This window comes from Saccopteryx leptura, chromosome 6, assembly GCF_036850995.1.
Source record: "Saccopteryx leptura isolate mSacLep1 chromosome 6, mSacLep1_pri_phased_curated, whole genome shotgun sequence".
In the NCBI taxonomy this organism is placed as follows: Eukaryota; Metazoa; Chordata; class Mammalia; order Chiroptera; family Emballonuridae; genus Saccopteryx; species Saccopteryx leptura.
In genome coordinates, this window is record NC_089508.1 from 145,359,341 (window position 1) to 145,373,537 (window position 14,197).

Consider the following 14,197-nt stretch of genomic DNA (forward strand, 5'->3'; position numbering starts at 1 on the left):
TCCTCTCCTCACTTTCCTCATGCAAGACCAGTCAGGCCTCTCAGACCTCTCAGCCCTCCACGCCCCTGGAGCCCTAGGCAAGTGTCTGTGAGCTATATTTTCTTCTCCGTCCCTTTAAGGCTTGTCAGCCGCTTCCCATAGACAGAACTTTTGCTTTTCTCCCCACTCAATGCTGTCTGGCTGTCTCCTCCAGTCCCTGGGTTTCTACACTGGGTCTCCAGTTCTGAGATCGAGGCCCCTTGTGTTTTAAGATACCAAAAAGCTGCAAAATTAATATTGATATTCTAGGAGGAAAAGGTCAGGTTTTCCTATCCTTTCTTTGGAAAACGGAGGAAAAAGAATATAGAAGTCTCTTGACTTACAAGGACAACTAGGGTCATTTGGTTTTAAGTTCTCTGAAAGGATTAAGGTTATTTTATTTTTCAGTTACAGTTGACATACAATATTGTACTAGTTTCACGTGTACACCCCAGTGATTAAACCTTAGATAGCTTACTAAAGTGATCGTCCCGATAAATCTTGTACCCACTGACACCATACATAGTTATTAGAATATTATTGACTATATTCCCCATGCTGTACTTTACATCCTCAAGACTATTCTGTCTCAACCAATTTGTACTTATTAATTCCTTTACCTTTTTCACCCATCCCCTCCAACTCCCTTTCCATCTGATAACCATCAAAATGTTATCTGTACCTATTAGACTGTTTCTGTTCTACTTGTTTTTTATAGTGTTTTCTAGATTGAATTATTGATAGGTATGTATTTATTGCCATTTTGTTGTTCATATATATTTTTGAATTTTTATTGATTTTAAAGAGAGAGGAAGGGAGAAAAAGAGAGAAACATTGATTTGTTGTTCCACTTATTTATGATGATTGGTGTATTCTTGTACGTGCCCTGACTGGGGATTGTACTTGCAACCTTGGTATATCGGGATGACACTCTAACCAACTGAGCTACCCAACCAGGGCTATTCATGTTTTCTTCTTCTTAAAGATGACCCTTTAACATTTCATGTAATACCAGTTTGATGGTGATGAACTCCTTTAGTTTTTTTGTTGTCTGGGAAGTTCTTTATATGTCCTTCACTTCTCAATGATAGCTTTGCTGGGTAGGGTAATCTTGGTTGTAGGTACTTGCTTTTCATCACTTTGAATATTTCTTGCCTGTCCCTTCTGGTCTGCAATGTTTCTGTTTAGAAATCAGCTGATAGTCTTATAATGGGCACTTTCTTGTAGGTAATTAACTGCTTTTCTCTTGCTGCTTTTTTTTTTTTTTTTTTAACAGAGACAGAGTCAGAGAGCGGGATAGACAGGGACAGACAGACAGGAATGGAGAGATGAGAAGCATCAATCATTAGTTTTTCGTTTTGACACCTTAATTGTTTATTGATTGCTTTCTCATATATGCCTGCATCAATCATTAGTTTTTCATTGTGACACCTTAGTTGTTTATTGATTATTTTCTCATATATGCCTTGATCGCAGGCCTTCAGCAGACCAAGTTACCCCTTGCTTGAGCCAGTGACCTTGGGTCCAAGCTGTTGAGCTTTTGCGCAAATCAGATGAGCCCATGCTCAAGCTGGCGACCTTGGGGTCTCGAACCTGGGTCCTTCCGCATCCCAGTCCGACGCTCTATCCACTGCGCCACCGCCTGGTCAGGCTTCTCTTGCTGCTTTTAAGATTCTTCTTTTGGCCTGACCAGGCGGTGGCACAGTGGATAGAGCATTAGACTGGGATGTAGAGAATCCAGGTTCAAAACCCCAAGGTTGTTTGCTTGCATGTGGGCTCACCAGCTTGAGCTCAAGGTCTCTGGCTTGAGTGTGGGACCATGGTCACTGGCTTGAAGCCCAAGGTCTCTGTCTTGAGCCCAAGGTCGTTGGCTTGAGCAAGGGGTCACTTGCTCTGCTGTTCCCCCCACTCTGGTCAAGGCACATATGAGAGAGCAATCAATAAACAACTAAGGTGCTGCAGTGAAAAATTGATGCTTCTCATCTCTCTCTCTTCCTGTCTATCTGTTCCTCTCTCTGACTCTGTCAAAAAAAGAAAAGATTCTTTCTTTGTCTTTTAACTATAATGTGTCTTGGTATGGGCCTGTTTGGATTTATCTTGTTTGAGACTCTCTGTACTTCCTGGACTTGTATGTTTATTTCCTTCACCAGCTTAGGGAAGTTTTTGTCATTTTTTCAAATAGAATTTCTATTTCTTGCTCTCTCCATCCAGTACCCTCATGATACAAATATTGGTACACTTATAGTTGTCCCAGAGATTCTTTAAACCAAGGGTAGTCAACCTTTTCATACCTTCCGCCCACTTTTGTATCTCTGTTAGTAGTAAAATTTTCTAACCACCCACCGGTTCCACAGTAGTGATGATTTATAAAGTAGGGAAGTAACTTTACTTTATAAAATTTATAAAGCAGAGTTACAGCAAGTTAAAGCATATAATAATAATTACTTACCAAGTACTTTATGTCGGATTTTCGCTAAGTTTGATAGAATAAATCTTTATAAAACAACTTACTATAGTTAAATTTATCTTTTTATTTATACTTGGTTGCTCTGCTACTGTCTACCATGAAAGCTGGAATGCCAACTAGTGGGCGATAGGGACCAGGTTGACTACCACTGCTTTAAACTATCTCCATTTTTTAAAATTCCTGTTTCTTTTTACTGTTCTGATTGGGGTGTTTTGTTTTGTTTTGCTTTCTTGTATTCCAAGTGTCTGATTTGATTCTTGGCTTCATATACTCTAGTGTTGATTACTTATAAATTACTTATTTCAGTTTGTATATCTTTCATTTCTGACTGGTCATTTTTTATGCTATTGAGGTTCTCACTAAGATCATTAAGCATCGTTGTAACCAGTGTTTGAAACTCTGTTTCTATCAATACTAGATTGCTTGTCTCTGTTTTGTTTAGTTATTTTTCTGAAGTTTTGTTCTCTTCTTTCATTTGAGACGTATTTCTTTATCACCTCATTTTTGCAGCCTCCCTGTGTTTCTGTGTATTAGGTAGAGCTGCTTTTTCTCCTGGGTTTGGTTGAGTGGGTTTGTCTATACTGCTTACAAAGATTAGGGGATATTTAAACGCTTCATAATCATTTTGAAATATCTCCTAATTTTTGTTGGCAGTGTAGTAGGTGTCCTATGGGGTGCAGTGACACAGCCTCCCCAATTACTGAAGTTGGGCGCTCAAGTTGTGGCATCCCCTCACCCCCCTTGAGCCTGTTGTAGTTAAGCCTTGATTGCTATTGACATATCAGTGGGAGGGATTCACCCCCAGACCTTGACTATAAGGACTGGTGACAGCCAACTGTCATGGATGATCAGAACAGTAAAATGTAGAACTTTTTTCTGCAGGGCTCTCCTGAGTCCACCCCTTGAGTGTATTACTTGTGGAAGTGGTTGGGTGGTGCTTTGAGGTGGTCTAAAGCTGTCCATTGGGTGCACTGGTTCTTGGTCCTTCTCAGAGCTCAGAGCTACTGGCCAAAGTCAGCTGCCTACTGTGTTCTGCCTGGTGCCACCAACATGAGCTACAAAATGACCTGCAGATGGCTACTACCTGTGCTGGACTTGGAGGTACCCAGGTAAGGCCGAGCTCTGAACTAATGCCAGCTGCTGCTGGTGCTGGGCCTGGGGCCACGTAGGGAGAGGTATGGGGTCACGATGAGGCCGGGTGCTGCTTGTTTGAGAGATTTTAGGAAAGTCTGAAGTGTAAGCCAAGACAGGCCACTCCTATGGAAAAGCCTCTGGAAACAGCTAGGGTGGGCCTGCAGGGTGGGTAGGCAAACAGTTGAGCCTGATTGATGGAGACTCAGATATGGTGCTGGCTGCAGGCTTTGTTGGGGGAGGGCTCATCAAAGGAGTGTTGTCCTTGCCCCCACTTCTGTCAGGCAGAAAGCTGTTCCCCAGTCTCTACTTTATGCCAGATGATTCAGTTCTTCCCAGCATGTCCTTGGTGCCTTTTGGGCTGCTGCCCCAATGCTAGAGCTCAGAGGGAGTGAGTCCAAGTAACTCGTGCACAGACAGGCCCTTTAAGAGGAGTTGCCTGGGATTCCAGCAGCCCACTATCTCACTCAGTCAAATTCCCTGCTAGTTTTTTTTTTAATTAAAAAAAATTTTTTTATTATTTTTATTTACTCATTTTAGAGAGGAGAGAGAGAGAGAGAGAGAAAGAGAAAGGGAGGAGGAGCAGGAACCTTCAACTCCCATATGTGCCTTGACCAGACAAGTGCAGGTTTCGAACCAGCGACCTCAGCATTCCAGGTCGACGCTTTATCCACTGCGCCACCACAGATCAGGCTTCCCTGCTAGTTTTTATAGTTAGAAATTATGAGCACTTATCTTCCTGCTTTTGTGACCCCTCACTTCTGAGGGGGGCCCTCCACAGCTGAGATATTTCTTCCAATTTTAACCCCCCTCCCCACATTGATATGAACCCAGCCTGTTCCTGTTTCCTCCCCTCCTACTAGCCCCCATGTGGCATCTTCAATTCCCTGCTTGTAGGACTTCCATTCAGCTAGGTTTCGGGTGGTTCCACATGGTGGTGGTTCTGTAGTTCAGTTGTCATTAAGACTTGTGTATTGTTAGAAACTTGATATAAAATGGGTGAATTAAGATGCAGTTTTGTGTCACTGGTTCGAAACCCTGTGCTTCCCCGATCAAGGTACATATGGGAGTTGATGCTTCCTGCTTCACTCCCCCTTCTCTCTCTTTTCTCTCTCTAAAATGAATAAATAAAGTCTTTAAATATATAAATAAATAAATAAATGGAAAAAAGGATGCATTTTTGTGTTTGAGAATCTTAAAGTATGTTCTTTTCTAAAACTAACCATAAAACTGATGATGATGGATGATGGCTGATGATGATCATTTATGGGAGAAACTAGTCTCCACTATTCCCAGCTTTATTGTTTTGACTTATCTACATTTTCCATGAATAATAAGAAAAATCTTGGCCCTGGCCGTTTGGCTCAGTGGTAGAGTGTCGGCCTGGCGTGCAGGAGTCCCGGGTTCGATTCCCAGCCAGGGCACACAGGAGAAGCGCCCATCTGCTTCTCCACCCCTCCCCCTCTCCTTCTTCTCTGTCTCTCTCTTCCCCTCCTGCAGCCGAGGCTCCATTGGAGCAAAGTTGGCCCCGGGCACTGAGGATGGCTCTGTGGCCTCTGCCTCAGGCGCCAGAATGGCTCTGGTTGCAACAGAGCAACGCCCCAGATGGGCAGACCATTGTCCCCTGGTGGATGTGCCAGGTGGATCCGGGTCGGGCGCATGCAGGAGTCTGTCTGACTGCTTCCCCATTTCCAACTTCAGAAAAATACAAAAAAAACAACAACAAAAACAACTTTATCATTCTCTTATTATAATACTTAAAATAAATTGATTCATTCATTTAACCAGTATTTGTTGAATACCTACAATGTGTGCCATGTGCCATTCCAGATATTGAGGATACATAGCTGAAAAAAAATGGAAACCCCTCTGCCTTTTATGGAGTTTGTGTTCTGATGGACTGAGTCCTAAAGTAACCCACCTGGCATAGCTGTAAAAATCTGATTCTGGAGTCTGAGCTCTTAACTACTAATGCTCTCCTCCTTCCCTTAAACTCTGTGGTGGCACCGGTTAATTACTTAATAAGAGTCATTGTTGCCATTGATAGATCTCCCAGTTTCTCTTTTATAATAAAAGATAAAGGATCACAATTAAGATAATGCTGTGTAAAGTGAATGTATTTTATGTTGTGGTAGTGGGCTCCCTGTTGTCAGTGACAACATTCTATATCAAAGCTTTACTGAGTTATTGCTTAAAGATCATTTAAAAAAATATATAATCAAGAAGTAAATTATTCAAGCAGGATATGATAAAAAGTATTTTCTCCATTAATTTTTATTTCTTGTGGTCTGTTTTCTGAGTTTTATAATTTTGTTGCTAAGCTGCAATATATTAATACCATGTATCATGATGGAATATTTTTAAAACAACATTTATGATGGAAACATTTTATGAAATATTTATTGTGGAATGAAGTAATAGTCTAAGTTTGTTTCATACACTGATGTTCTTACTGTAACTAATATTTTCTCAATCTGATAAAACAGTACTTTAGGCAAACATTTCCAATTTGTGCACAAGTGAGAACTAGTGTGATTTGTATAATTTTGTCTTTTTGGTGTCATATAGTTGATGAAAATTTTAGGAAGCTTTATTTTAAGCTTTTAAAAATTGTTTATTATAGGAAAAAATTTTAAATGCAGTATTACCGTACTAAGTTAGGTGCATTGTGACTTCTTAATGCATTTAGTAACATGCTTATCATTTGTTTCTTTGTCTTTGTCTTTTTTTGTGTGTGTGACAGCTTTAACTTAGAGAATTCAATATGCATTTTTAAACCTACAGTGTTAATCACATATGATGATAAACATTTTCAGTAAGTGTGTTTGTTATAGGTGGTCTCTAAATTACTTACATATGTGACTGGACTCAGCTACCACCAGGTGGGGGTAATGCTGTGCTCAAATCTAAATATTCAGAATAATGGGCTCATAATTGGGTATGGGTTTGCTTGTTGTAAAGATAAACATTAAAATCACACTCACAAACTTCTTTTTCTAAAAAAACTAATTGAACTTAATATTACTAAAATTCATATATTTAACAGAAGATACCCATATAACATTTATGATACATTTTTATTGTTTTTATCTTTCATCACACAGTATAAAAAAATAAGGATAACATCCAGACAAAAACTAAAACAGTTTACTTTTTATAAACTTTAGTGTTTTGTTTTTCATACATTTCAAAATTTTAATAGTATTTCTAGGTATATGTTTTATTCCATATACTCAGTTTATGCTCGTAGAAACTGTATATTTTCCCTTACTGTTTGTCAGCCCCTGCTGAAACATTTATCAGTGTTCTCAAGCCCTGGTGAGATCCTGTAAACTAGTAATATATCAAATTTTTCTATTTATTGGTTCTAAGTGGTTTTCTTAGTCATTTGGATGCTTCAGTCTATAGTTTTCAATCTCTTTTGCATTCTAGTATATATATCATTAATGTTGTTTTTAAAATTAAAATGTATCTTAAATGAACATAAGCAGTATCTTAGAAACACCGTATTTATTATATTTATATAATTTATATATATATATAATTTATTATATTTACTTTTTTATTGATTATTTTACTAACTGTTCTTTAAAATTTTTATCAGCCTATTTCTTAGTAAATTGAGGCTTTGGGTTTCCAAGTCTAATATTTGATGGGAAGATTAGATAGGCTATTTTACTTTTCATTTCTATTATATTTGATTTTGCTTTATGTATAAAAGCCTAGAACTGTTTGAAACAGTCTTTGTCAATCATTTGTTTGGTAAATTGAAATTAGTTAAGTTAAAAGGGTTCAATCCAAATAATGGTATATAATTTGCATTAGATCTATATAAGTATACATATACATACTTATACATTTTAATACCATGTAAACAGTAGAGCAAGCAGGCAGGGAGGTATGGTCTTCTAAGAGATGTGTTTAGTAAAATAAGATACAGTTATATTCATTTATTTATTTTATTTTTACTTTTTTTGTATTTTTTTTGTTTTTCTGAAGTTGGAAATGGGGAGGCAGTCAAACAGACTCCCGCATGCTCCTGACCAGGATCCACCTGGCATGCCCACCAGGGGGGATATTCTGCCCATCTGGGGTGTTGCTCTGTTGTGACCAGAGCCATTCTAGCACCTGAGGCAGAGGCCACAGAGCCATCCTCAGCACCCGGGCCAACTTTACTCCAATGGAGCCTTGGCTGCGGGAGGGGAAGAGAGAGACAGAGAGGAAGGAGAGGGGGAAGGGTGGAAAAGCAGATGGGCGCTTGTGCCCTGGCTGGAAATTGAACCTGGGACTCCTGCTCGCCAGGCTGACGCTCTACCACTGAGCCAACCTGCCAGGGCCTATATTCATTTATTTTAATTTTTGTGTCAGGGACTTGAAATTCATTTCAATGAGTCAGCAATGTGTTTTCCATATTCAAATGTAAGACAATGCTGATATAATTTTATTATCATAAGTAGGAATATATTCCTTAGTCAGTGGTGACAATCTATATTATTTTCCTTTTAATTATATTACAACTAAAATAATTCTACTTTGGGAAAAAAGTTCTGAAATCATATCTGTCAAACTGTTCTTTAAAATCTCGTCAGTTAACACCATGTAACTCAAAATGGCTAAGTTAGTTATCTGGTGATAATATTTTACAGCTAATTTATTTTGGTGTGTACAGTTATAAAGGCATGATGATCAGAATGGGATGGTACATAGAGATTTATGAAGGTTTTTGTATAGCAGCAACAGGGATTGGTAATAACTGCTTTGAAAAATCTCTGTATCTAAAGTATATAGTCTGTGTCACTCACTTTACAAGTTTATCCAGAGCTTCTGGTTAAGAAAAGTGCTGAATTTGTCACCAACTATTCCTGAAGACCTCCCCGTATGTTTTAGGAAAGAACAATTGAGTAGGATCTCTATTTTTCAAAACAGGATGCCAGCAGTTACATTTTAATGTGGTTTCCCAAGCATATGTATCTATACTCTGTCAGTTATGGTTAATTTCCCAATTCTTTTCTCCCCCATTCTTCCTTTCTGGAAGGGTTCAAGACTTGCTGAGTTGTCATCTTCTTAGTAACCCTGGGCTCAAGGAAAGGGTCACACTTCTGTTCCAGGGCTTCAATCATGATTTGTCTATATAATTTCATTCTTTTCTACAATTGTTTTGATATGGACATGTATCCTCATCTGGCCTAAGGAGACTTGAGGAAAGGGAGCTGGGAAGTTCCAAACTTTTTAGTAAGGTTTTTTTTTTTTTTTTTTTAAAGATTTTATTTATTCATTATAGAGAGGGAAGAGAGAGAGAGAGAGAAGGGGAGGAGCAGGAAGCATCAACTCCCAGATGTGCCTTGACCAGGCAAGCCCAGGGTTTTGAACCGGCAACCTCATTGTTTCCAGGTTGATGCTTTATCCACTGCGCCACCACAGGTCAGGCTTAGTAAGGTTTTTTTATGTAATAAATGCAAATTAAAAGGAGGAACTAGGCCCTGGCCAGTTGGCTCAGCGGTAGAGCGTCGGCCTGGCGTGCGGGGGACCCGGGTTCGATTCCCGGCCAGGGCACATAGGAGAAGCGCCCATTTGCTTCTCCACCCCCAGCCCCCTCCTTCCTCTCTGTCTCTCTCTTCCCCTCCCGCAGCAAAGGCTCCATTGGAGCAAAGATGGCCCGGGCGCTGGGGATGGCTCCTTGGCCTCTGCCCCAGGCTCTAGAGTGGTTCTGGTCGCGGCAGAGCGATGCCCGGGAGGGGCAGAGCATCGCCCCCTGGTGGGCAGAGCGTCGCCCCTGGTGGGTATGCTGGGTGGATCCTGGTCGGGTGCATGCGGGAGTCTGTCTGACTGTCTCTCCCCGTTTCCAGCTTCAGAAAAATACAAAAAAAAAAAAAAAAAAAAAAAGGAGGAACTAGAAGTGAAGGCTAGGTAATGTCCCTATATATAAACTTTTAAGTTAAGATATACAGGTACTACTTTCCTATTTTCAGTGAACAAACTCCAATTAACTACCATTTCATTCAGTTCTCATTTTCTTCATTCCATACACTTTTTTTTTTTTACTTTTCTGAATGTTAATAGCAATACTTCATATTGGCTTGGTCTTTATAATTTTAAAGTATATTCACATACATCATCTTGTCAAGTTACTACATATTCCTTCTTTTATTTCTCTTCTCATCATTTGTCTTTTCATGCTCCCTTCTTTCCCTTTTTTTCTGTCTTTTCTTGTCTTTTTTTCATCCTGTTGTCTACCTCACCCACTTCTTCCTTTTTCTCCTTTGAAAGAATTTTTTTTTAAAGAAATTTCTAAGGTACATTTCTATTGTACTTTAAATATATAGTCCCTTACTTCCAAAGGGGAGCTGGACTAATGAATGGTGGATTTGAGTAGAGAAATGGAACGAGAAACTTGGGTACAAGAGAGATTGACAGTGGGGTAGGTATTACTTGGGAAACATCAAGAAAAATACTGATTTAAATTGGTTATAAAAATTAACTTTGTGTCTGTATAACTTATAAACAATAAAATGCATTCATATGAAGTGTACACACTATGATGGGATTTGGCATATATGTACACATTGGTATAATCACCACTATAAGAATATTTCTATCATTCCCCAGAGTTGCCTTGTTTCTTTTGAGTCTATCTCCCCATTTCCAACACAAATTTTTGGTTATTAGAGATTTCATTTTTTCCTTTCTTGAATTCCATGTACATAGAATTATTCAATATACAGTATATTCATTTAATGAATGTATTTCACTATTTGCATATGTCACATTGTTTATCCATTCAGCTTCTGAGACATGTTTGCGTTGTTTTCATTGTGAATAAAGCTTCTATAAACATTTATTTTTAGTGCTCATAGGTAAAAACCTAGGAGTGCAATTTCTTAGTCATCTGTAAGTATTATGATTAACTTAAGATTTGCTATACTATTTTCCAAAATGGTTGTATTATTTTATACTCCCACAGCAGTGAATGAGAGTCCTATTGGCATTATATCCTTTAATGTTTAGTATCATGAATCATTTTAATTTTTGCCAGTCTAATAATAAGTTGTGTAGTGGCATCTCTTTGTGATTTTAATTTGCATTTACATAAACACTAATGATGTTGAGCCTGCTTTTGTGTATTTATTTTACATTTTGTTTCTTATTTTGTGAAGTGTCTGTCTAGATACTTTGCCCTTGTTTCAAACTGGGTGTCTACATTATGAAGTTCTAAGAGGTCTTTATATATGCTGGATACAAATCTTTTGTCAGATATGTATACTGTTAATGTTTGCTCCCAGTATATGTTTTCCTTTTATTTTGAATAGGATCTTTTTTTATAGTTTAATGTATTTTATTTTATTTTATTTATTTACAGAGACAGAGAGAGAGTCAGAGAGAGGGATAGATAGGGACAGACAGACAGGAACAGAGAGAGATGAGAAGCATCAATCATTAGTTTTTCGTTGCGACACCTTAGTTGTTCCTTGATTGCTTTCTCATATGTGCCTTGACCGTGGGGCTACAGCAGACCGAGTAACCCCTTGCTCGAGCCAGTGACCTTGGGTCCAAGCTGGTGAGCTTTGCTCAAACCAGATGAGCCCGCGCTCAAGCTGGCGACCTCAGGGTCTTGAACCTGGGTCCTCTTCATCCCAGTCTGACGCTCTATCCACTGCGCCACCGCCTGGCCAGGCTATAGTTTAATGTATTTTAATAGCAAACTTACAGGAACAGCACGGAAGACAGACAACATTAAAAACATGTATTTGCATGTAGGACAACTCAGCAAATGAATGGATGGAATCTACTGTATGATAAAAATGCTACAAACACCATTTAATTGCAATCAATAAGACATTTACTTGTTTTTAAAAATTCAAATGCTGGCATTGTCCAGAAAAATTTAACAGGTTTGTATGTTGTTATAAAGTTGAACTGCTGAAACTCATTCACTGAAACATTTTGACTTGCAGTAATGCTTTATGTCCCTGTATTTATATTTTAAAAATTCTGCCTGACCTGTGGTGGTTGCAGTTGAAAAAGCAATGATCTGGAATGCTGAGGTCGCTGGTTTGAAATCCCAGTCTTGCCTAGTCAAGGCACAAAGGAGAAGTAACTACTACATGTTGATGTTTCCCACTCCTCCCTTCTCCTTCTAGCTCTCTCTCCTCTCTCTAAAATCAACAGAATCTTTTTTTAAAAAATCACACATAAATAAAAATGAAAAAATTGCCAATTCTGCCTGATTTCTGTCCCTTGTTTTCCACTTGCAGTCATATACTTAGGTACCTTTTGACCCTAGGGAAAAAAGTATCTAACGTTCAGAACTACCAATAACAGGAAGAAGAGAAATTTTTTTTTTTAAGAATTAAATGTTTCTAATCATAGTGAATTCTTAAACATGTTCTCTATGTATGCGGCATGCTAGCTCGATGTCTTTTAGCATAATTGTTACACGTTTATGGCATAGATAGCACACAGGTTGGTGTCTTCATAAAGGCCAACAAGATATGCCTCACCTGCCTCCTGCAGAGTACCAATAGCTGGACTCTGGAAGCACAGATCTGTTTGTTTTTTCTTTTCTTTTCTGAAGTTGGAAACAGGGAGGCAGTCAGACAGACTCTCGCATGCGCCCAACAGGGATCCACCCTGCACGCCCACCAGGGGGCGACGCTCTGCCCACCAGGGGGCGATGCTCTGGCCATCTTGGGGCGTCGCTCTGCCGCAATCAGAGCCATTCCAGCACCTGAGGCAGAGGCCACAGAGCCCTCCTCAGCGCCCAGGCAAACTGCTCCAATGGAGCCTTGGCTGCGGGAGGGGAAGAGAGAGACAGAGAGGAAGGAGAGGGGGAGGGGTGGAGAAGCAGATGGGCGCCTCTCCTGTGTGTCCTGGCCGGGAATCGAACCTGGGACTCCTGCACGCCAGGCTGACGCTCTACCACTGAGCAAACCAGCCAGGGCTAGCACAGGTTTGTTTTGAAATTCTGAGCAATTTCTCACACCAGACACTGGAAGGGAAGTTTGCGAATCTGAAGTTCTGTGGACTTCTGATAACGTCTAATTTCATGAAGTACCACAGTACCGGGCCTATAACGATGAGGTTCTTCACCCCTCCAATAGAGGGCGCTTTCTTTCCAGCTGTTTTGGTAGCCAGTTGTTTCCTTGGTGCTTACCACCAATTGCTTTGCAGGCAGTGTGCTTGGTATGAGGCATGATGTAGAGACCTCTGTACTTACCCAACTTTTCCTTTGGCTGGAGCTCAGAGCACAGTGGCGGCTGCAAACACCCAGAAATGTTAATTTTTGAGGAAGCCTAATGTATCTGTTTTGTTTTATACTTTGTACTCTTGGGTCCCTATCTTAAGTCTTAAACTGTCTTTTATGGCCGTAGCTGAGTCCCAATAAACCAATGTTGCAGTTTCAGTTCTCTATCAAGGCACATGAAAGACTAAACCAATGAGTTCATTAACATGTGGAATGACAAATTGATGTTTCCCCTTAATCCCTACCTCTCTCTCTAAAAATTAATCAATAATTTTTTTTGTTTAGTTTATTCATTTTAGAGAGAGGAGGCAGAGAGAAAGAGAGAAGAGGGGGTGGAACAGGAAGCATCAACTCCCATATGTGCCTTGACCAGGCAAGCCCGGGGTTTCAAACCGGTGACCTCAGCGTTCCAGGTCAACGATTTACCCACTGTGCCACCACAGGTCAGGCTTTAATCAATAAATTAAAAAAAATTTTAAAGACTATCTCTTCCTCTCCTGTGGTAGCAAAGAATTTCTCCTAGATTTTCTTTTAGTTTTATAGTTTTGTTTTGTATTGGGATCTATGATTCATGCAAAAGTAATTTTTGTTGTATTGTCAAAGCTTATTTTCCTCTTGAAGATATCCAGCTGATCCAGTACAGTTTGTTGAAAAGATCTTCCTATCTCTACTGGATTACCTTGGACCTTTTGTAGAAATCAATTGACCATATATGTATAGGGGTGTGTGTGTGTGTGTGTGTGTGTGTGTGTGTGTGTGTATGTGTATACATATATATATATTTCTTTTTTGTGACAGAAACAGAGAGAGACAGAGATAGGGACAGACAGGAAGGGAAGGGAGGGAGATGAGAAGCATCAATTTACTGCTGCGGCACTTAGTTGTTCATTGATTGCTTTCTCATATGTGCCTTGACCGGGGAGCTACAGCAGCCCATGTGACTCCTTGCTCAAGCCAGCGACCTTGTTCTCAAGCTGGTGAGCATTGCTCAAACCAGATGAGCCCGCACTCAAGCTGGTGACCTCGGGGTTTCGAAACTGGGCCCTCTGCTTCCCAGTCTGACGCTCTATCCACTGTGCCACCGTCTGGTCAGGCTGTAGGTATATTTTTGGATTCTACTCTGTTCCATTTATCTCTATGTCTGTTCTAATGTTACATAATTATGTTTTAAAGTTTACCTTTTGTGATGGCATGGATGGACTTGGAGATTATTATGTTAAGTGAAATAAGCCAGGAAGAGAAAGACAGATACCATATGATCTCACTTATATGTGGAATCTAATGAACAAAGTGAACTGAGGAACAGAATACAGGCAGAGGTGGGGTCACAGGGAGCAGAG

The 14,197-nt window shown here is 39.7% G+C and overlaps 1 protein-coding gene and 1 pseudogene across 2 annotated transcripts in view; one reads left to right on the forward strand and one right to left on the reverse strand.

The window, feature by feature from the left end:
* The window catches only part of COG5 (component of oligomeric golgi complex 5), a 444,866-nt gene that overhangs the window by 51,744 nt on the left and 378,925 nt on the right, over positions 1-14,197 (forward strand). The window lies entirely within an intron of this gene.
* LOC136376257 (histone H3.3A-like) lies at positions 11,944-12,807 on the reverse strand (annotated as a pseudogene).